General features: G+C 40.3%; 1 pseudogene; it reads right to left on the reverse strand.

Moving 5' to 3' along the window:
- Window positions 1-701: 701 nt before the first annotated feature.
- On the reverse strand, window positions 702-4,570 carry LOC109379067 (elongation factor 1-alpha 1 pseudogene; annotated as a pseudogene).
- Between the last annotated feature and the right edge of the window lie 2,700 nt (window positions 4,571-7,270).

The following is a 7,270-nucleotide window of genomic DNA, read 5'->3' on the forward strand; positions in this document are numbered from 1 at the left end:
GGTTTGATCACCTGTCAAAAATGATTGGAGCTTGGATGGGATGTGTTGCCACACCCACCATACTTGCCTGACCTTGCACCATCAGACTTCCACTTGTTTCGCTCTCTTCAAAATTTGCGTGGTATAATGTTCAATTCAGATGAGGCTGTAAATCAGCACCTTGTTCAGTTTTTCGCAAATAAAGACAGGTTCTTCTATGAAAGAGGAATTATGAAGCTCGCTGAAACATGGCAAAAGGTTATTGGACAAAATGGGCAATATATCATTGATTGATCTTTGTTCTTTATATAAATAAATGACCTTTGGAAAACATGGAAAAAATACATCATGACTTTTCCGACAACCCAATACACGCACATACACACACACACAGTCATGGGATGAAAATACAGCATAGGGCATATAGTCAATGGTAATATAATAGCTATGTACGATGTCAGATGGGTAGTAGATTTGGTGGGGTTATCACTTTGTGAGGGGTCTAAATGTCTAATCATTATGTTGTTTTGTACACCTGAAACTAATAAAAAAATGTTAAAAAAAAGATTAAATAAACCTACTCAAAACAACAACAAAAAAATGGAAGAAAAGGTGGTTCAGGAGGAACCTTTTTATTTTTTCTCATTAAACTTGGCTTTAGTGTATCTCAAAATTCTGTGAGAGATTTTTGGTCAAGTTGTTTCCATTAAAAAGTATTTATTTTAAAAACTAGTAACTTCAAAACTGCTACACACAAGAACCCAAATAGTCCACAAAACATTCTTTCTTTCATAAGGTTTTACAATGTATTGTAATCATTAAGCAGTTTTTACTATTAAACTTAACTGACCAATTGAGACAAACAGTTCTGAGACTTCCTCCACCACTGATTAAGACTGGGGTGGCAGGCATTGGGGATAATACTCATTTAGCCTTCTGAGCTTTCTGGGCCGACTTGGTGACCTCGCCAGCTCCAACTGCCTTCTTGTCCACTGTTTTTGATGACACCCACAGCAACTGTCTGTCTCATGTCACAAACAGCAAAACGGCCCAGAGTAGGGTAGTCCGAGAAGCTCTCAATACACATGGGCTTGCCAGAAACTATAGTAATGATGGCAGCATCACCAAACTTCAAAAACTTCAGGCCATCTTCCAGCTTTTTCCCAGAACAACAATCAATCTCCTTCAGCTCAGCAAATTTGCAAAGCAATGTGAGCTGTGTGACAATCCAGCACAGGTGCATATCCAGGACTGATTTGGCCTGGATGGTTCAGGATAATCTCCTGAGCCATGAAGCCAGCTGCTTCCATTGATGAATCATTTTTGTGGTCACCTACCACACCAGCCACACTGCTACGACGAACATCTTTGACAGAAACATTCTCGACACTGAAGCCCATATTGTCCCCAGGAAGAGCTTCAGTCAAAGCTTCATTTCATGGTGCGTTTCAACAGGCTTTACTTCAGTTGTAACATTGACTGGAGCAAAGGTGGCCACCATGCCAGGTTTGAGAATATCAGTCTCCACTCGGATCACAGGGACAGTGCCACCAATTTTGCAGACATCCTGGAGGGGCAGATGCAAAGGTTTGTCAGTTGGATGAATTGGTGGTGGATGTAATCCAGAGCTTCAAGCAGTGTGGTTCCACTGGCACTGCCATCTTTATGGGTGACTTTCTATCCCTTGAACCAGGGCATGTTAGCACTTGTCTCCAGCATGTTGTCACCATTCCAACCAGAAATCAGCACAAATGCTCCTGTGTCAGGGTTGTAGCCAATTTTCTTAATGTAGGTGCTGACTTCCTTAATGATTTCCTCATGTCTCTTCTGGCTGTAAGATGGCTCAGTGGAATCCATTTTGTTAACACCGACAATTAGTCATTTTCACACCCAGTGTGTAAGCCAGAAGGGCATGCTGACAGGTCTGCCCATTCTTGGAGATACCTGTTTCAAATTCACCAACACCAGCAGCAACAATCAGGACAGCACAGTCACCCTGAGGTGTGCCTGTAATCATGTTTTTGATAAAGTTTCTGTGTCCTGGGGCATCAATGGTGCTTGCGTAATACTTGCTGGTGTCAAATTTAAACAGGAAGATATCAGTGGTGATACCATCCATGCTCATGTTTAGGTTTCAGTTTATCCAAGAGCCAGGCAATCTTGAAGGAGCCCTTTCCCATCTCAGCAGCCTCCTTCTCAAGTTTTTTGATGGCTGTTTTGTTGATCCCACCACATTTGTAGATCAAATGACCTGTGGTGGTAGACTTGCCAGAATCTATGTGTCCAGTGATGACGATATTGAACGAATCTTTTCTTTTCCCATTTTGGCTTAGATGTAGTGGTGGTTTTCATGACACCTGTGTTCTGGTGGCAAACCCATAGTGAAAGAGGAATTTTTGTTGTTGTTGGTGGTGGTTTTTTTGATGGAAGCAATATCTGTGGGACTTGGGAATAGATTTGCACTTAGAGTACCTTAATTTTGATGCACAAATTACATCCCAGTCAGTCAGCCACTGAGGTGTTTCAGCACAGAGGAGCTGAAACATATTTAGCACTACATATTTAGAAGGTACCATGGCCCTCTCAGATCTAGCCTGATGGTCTTCAGATTACATGGCTGTAGCTTCTTTGTTGAGGACCTAAGATCCTATACCAGGACACAGGCCCACAAGGGCTACCTCAACAAGGATTAAGTGCCACGGCCAGTCTAGTAAAAGCTTTCTGTGGTAGTATGGAGCCAGACTGTCCCTGTATTTTGGAATTGTTTTCATGTTGTAAATGTAAAAAAATGTAAAGCATAGACAAGTTTTAGTTCTTCCATCAGTTCAATGCCAGAGAAAGCCCTTTGTGCCAGATAGGGTCAATGGAACCAAAAACAAATTTCCAAAGTCAAAACACTGAGTCCTCAGTTCTACACCATCTCCATATTAGACGCTTTTTTAAAAAAAATAAACACCACAAAGTTCCTTAATCTGACCACTGCTCCAACATGCAGTAGCCAAAACCGCATTGCCATGACAATCCCCTATGTTCCTTTGTCTTTTCATCTCGATTTCTTATTCCTCCTGATCCTCAGGCCAGCTTTCCCTCCCTTCTGACAGGAGCTGTTATTGTGATCTGTGACTTACCCAGTCAGTTTCTCCTCGATACTTCCCATTAATCCAGCCCACATCCCTGTTCGTGGAGCAGCACTGGCAGCTTCGATGTTCTGTTTCTGACCCTGGTGGGAGGAAGCAGGTGGAGGGCTTGTGAGGCAGTGTTTCTAGTCTACAGTAGTGGACAGTCAAGTTCTAGGCCTTCACATTCACTCACCACTCACTCACTGACTCACCCAGGGCAACTTCCAGTCCTGCAAGCTCCACTCATAGTAAGTGCCCTATACTATTTTTTATCTTTTATATTATATTTTTACTGTACTGTTTCTATGTTTAGACATGTTTAGATACACAAACACCTACCATTGTGTTGCAATTGCCTACAGTGTTCAGTACAGTAACATGCTGTACAGGTTTGTAGCCTAGGAACAATAGGCTATGCCATACAGCCTAGGTGTGTAGTGGGCTATACCATCTAAATTTGTGTAGGTGCACTCTACGCTGTTCACACAATGACGAAATATCCTAGCAATGCATTTCTCAGAACATATCCCGTCAGTACGGGACACATGACGGTACATACAGGGTTTGGTACTATCTGTGGTTTCAGGCACTCACTGGGGGTCTTGGAATGTGTCCTCCATGGATAAGCGGGGATTATTATAGTAACAGGAGTGAGTTTAGACCCAAGTCTGGCTAATTCCAGATTCCAAAGACTTTGTTACTACAGTAAATCTACTCTTTCTAAAGTGGGGATGATAATACGAACCTGAAAATTAATGTAAGGCTTAGGTGAAAATTGGAATCTAACAGACCAAACATTATGCCTCCCTTGCAGCAGGACCTCAGCTCTCTCCCTCCATGAATGAAATGGAATGACAAAGCAAATGGCACCATGTCTGATTGGTCAACCAGTCTCGTTAATTCACAGGCACACTTAGCATGTCATTTATTTCCCCACAACACTTAGACACATAATATATGCTCAATAAAATTTTGTTGAATAGAACTGATTGGAGTAGAACTAACAGATATGCAAAGGAACCACAGCTGATTTTAAACAAAGCCTCCTTTTAACTGTAGAGCTTGAAAGAGATGTTGATTTCCTTGTGAGTTGCACCTTAATCCTTCCAATAGCCATACATTCTAAAAATAATCCAACCAGGTTTGTAGTGAATAATTTATAATATAGAACAATTGTTGTAACTAAATATCCCGACCTACTTTGTTGCTAGAAAATCACTTTACATTCCTATTTACATAAGAGTATTATCATAAACCCTTTTGAGTGAGCGGCAGGCTATTTTAAGAAAGCAGGAGCTGCACTTACTTTGGGTACCACTTCCTCAGCAAACCTTCCCAGGTTGATTCTTCAGTTCCGGCAGATAACACGGGGCAGTAATAATAAAGGCGCTCTATGGCATAGATGCCTGAGAGCTCCTTAGACTGTGTGCTAACAATATTTTTATATACTCTGTTTTCCCCTCTTAGCTGTTTCCTTTGCTGCCTGAGCTGTTTGGCCACGTCTGAACTGCTGCTGATGAAGCCTTTTCTGGCAGGTTGCCCGGGGAGCAGCTTTCCTGTAGATTCCGCCTCTCTCCAGGAGTTGCCTGCCTTCGGTATAATGGGCAACATTGAAAGCTGCAAGGCGTTTGGTCGACAAGGTCAGAGTGCCTTTCATTCCTGTAATAATCAACCAGTGTAGCTCTTCCTCAGACCTGGGGAGAGAGAGGATAGAGGTCAAAAGAGCAATTACATTTCACATTGACTCCAGGAAAGGCTTGGATCACAAGACTGAAAAAGAAAAACGGATTCCAGCCTCATTCTTATCCATTCCTTTCCTGGTCATCTATGTTATTAACACTGGCCTGAAACCATAACAAGTTTTAGCTTGATGACGTGAAAAACGCATTTTCCGCCTGCAGATGAGATCTTTCTTCTTAGACATTTAGCACTGTCAGCATATTGCAAAATAATGCAAATGAGCTGCCGGATCTATAACCAGAAACAGTAAGCAAAGGCCATTAATTATGTTTTTAAAAAATGTTAACCCTAGCAGACTGTATAACAAGCAATTGTGCTAATTTCAATCTGTAATCAGCCCCTACATTAGCATAACTTTATTTATTTAGCATTAAGGCAACAATTTAGAGAATATAATTTAGTTGGAAATGTCAGTAATTTTGCAGTGGCAGATTGTTGTTACAAAGCTACCTCTATTTGACCTTACAGCTGCCAGGACTAATTACTTTAATTGCATTAATTGCACTGACCATCCTGGTGGTTAGTGTAGTTGCTGTTACTCTTTAGCCAATGAGCAAATCAGCCTGGCTGAATTCTCAGTAAAATGGGCCAAGGTTTCCTTCTATAATACATCTCCTTTGATTCTTTTCTGCACTGAGAAGAGCCCAGATAATTCAGATTCAGATTATCAGTGTTCTCACTGAGATCAAGAATTTTGAGGAGAACACTTAAAAGGAAAAAAAAAAAATCTCTATCTCCTAACTGATCCTTATTGCTCATTGCTGACTCGATTATAGAACAATCAGTTTACTAATGACCAAGGAGTGTTTAAAAAATGGTTGTGGCAATTTGACAGTAAATTATAAGTCCCTCATGTTACATTGTGGAATGAAGTCCTGTTAAAAATATTATGTTCTTTGTTTCCGCCTTGTAGACTGAATATATAGTTTTCCCTGGGATTTGACTCAAAACAAATTGAAATACACAGCTATATCCTAGCTTAAGACCTATGGTCTTATGAATCTAAAACATAGATATTTTTCTCCTGACAAGGAAAGCTCCACAGGACATATAATAAATAATTTGCTGCCAGGGATGTATCTATTAGTTGAAATGAAGTACTCCTGGAATACCCAATTCTTATACATGAAATTATGTAATTTGAAAGTCAGAAAGACTAGATGTCATCCAATTCATCCACTCACTCAAGGCAGGTATCAGCTCCTCTTTGTTTCTTCCAGATGATCATCTAACATCTGGTTAAACACTTCTGGTTGTTTTTCATATAACTCAGGTTACTTGGTTCAACAAATTGGATTGCTAAAACATTCTATTATTTATATATATATATGGGTTTTGTTATAACCTTTATTCACTAGGTATAATAATATTAGGTTGTCAGAAAAGTCAAGACGTATTTTTTCTGTTTTTCTTTGCAAAAATGCATCATGACTTTTCCGACAACCCATAATAGCCAACATGTATTGAGTGACTGCAAAGTTTCCAACCACTCTTTTAACACTTGACATGTATTTATTCATTTAATCCTCCCAACAGTCCTTTGCAATCTGTATTATTGTTGTTGTTGTTGTTGTTTTATACACATGAGGTAATGTAATGCATGACAAATCCAGGATTGAAATCAGATATTTGGGTCTGGAGCCTCTGAGCTTGACCTCAATGTTAGATTGTCTAAGAATGAAATAAAATTCTTTCTCCAAGGGTATATAGAATTGATAAGACCGCTTTCCTGGTATGTGGGTGACTCCTGCTTAGCTGTCTCTTGTTCATCATGGCAGAGCTTAGTTTGGTGACATTTTCTTTAAAGTGAAGCATCCAAATCTAAAAAAGGCTTAATATTCTCAATGTGTGCAATACTTCTTCAGGCAAAGTTCTGCAACTGTCTTCTGCAAACTCTCAGCCTATATATATCACGTCCTTGGGGAAGCTTTCCTTGACCCTGGTCTACCTTAGGAAGCCTTATTATAAGCTTCGCTGTGAACATGAAGCTTTCTTTATTTTCATTAACATCCTGCAATTCAACAATTAAGTAGCCCAGATATCCTGCCTTTAATAGAGAAAAGAGAGTGTGCTGTCCATTTCCAACAATCTTACTATTAACCAGTCAATCCCAAACAAAGCACAAACAAATTCACAAAAGTCTTGATTCCTCCAGGTTTCACCTGCATTACGTGATGTCCACGGGAGGAGATACATCACTGGCTCGATTACTTTTTTGTTGTTTTCAATTCATCCCAAGTCCTCATCGGGTGTGGCTCCCTCATTGTAGACTTTCTGATAGGTAATAAACCCTTCGGACCTAGACTTTGTCCCTTCCTCCATGGCCCCTCTCTATCTAGCTACTTCCCTGAACATAACCTGTGATTCTGGCAAACTTGGACTCTCACTATGTCTTAAACATACTCCAACTTTCTGCCTCCATGAAGAGGCTC

The sequence above is a fragment of the Hipposideros armiger genome, unplaced genomic scaffold (assembly GCF_001890085.2).
Source record: "Hipposideros armiger isolate ML-2016 unplaced genomic scaffold, ASM189008v1 scaffold_21, whole genome shotgun sequence".
Classification (NCBI taxonomy): domain Eukaryota; kingdom Metazoa; phylum Chordata; class Mammalia; order Chiroptera; family Hipposideridae; genus Hipposideros; species Hipposideros armiger.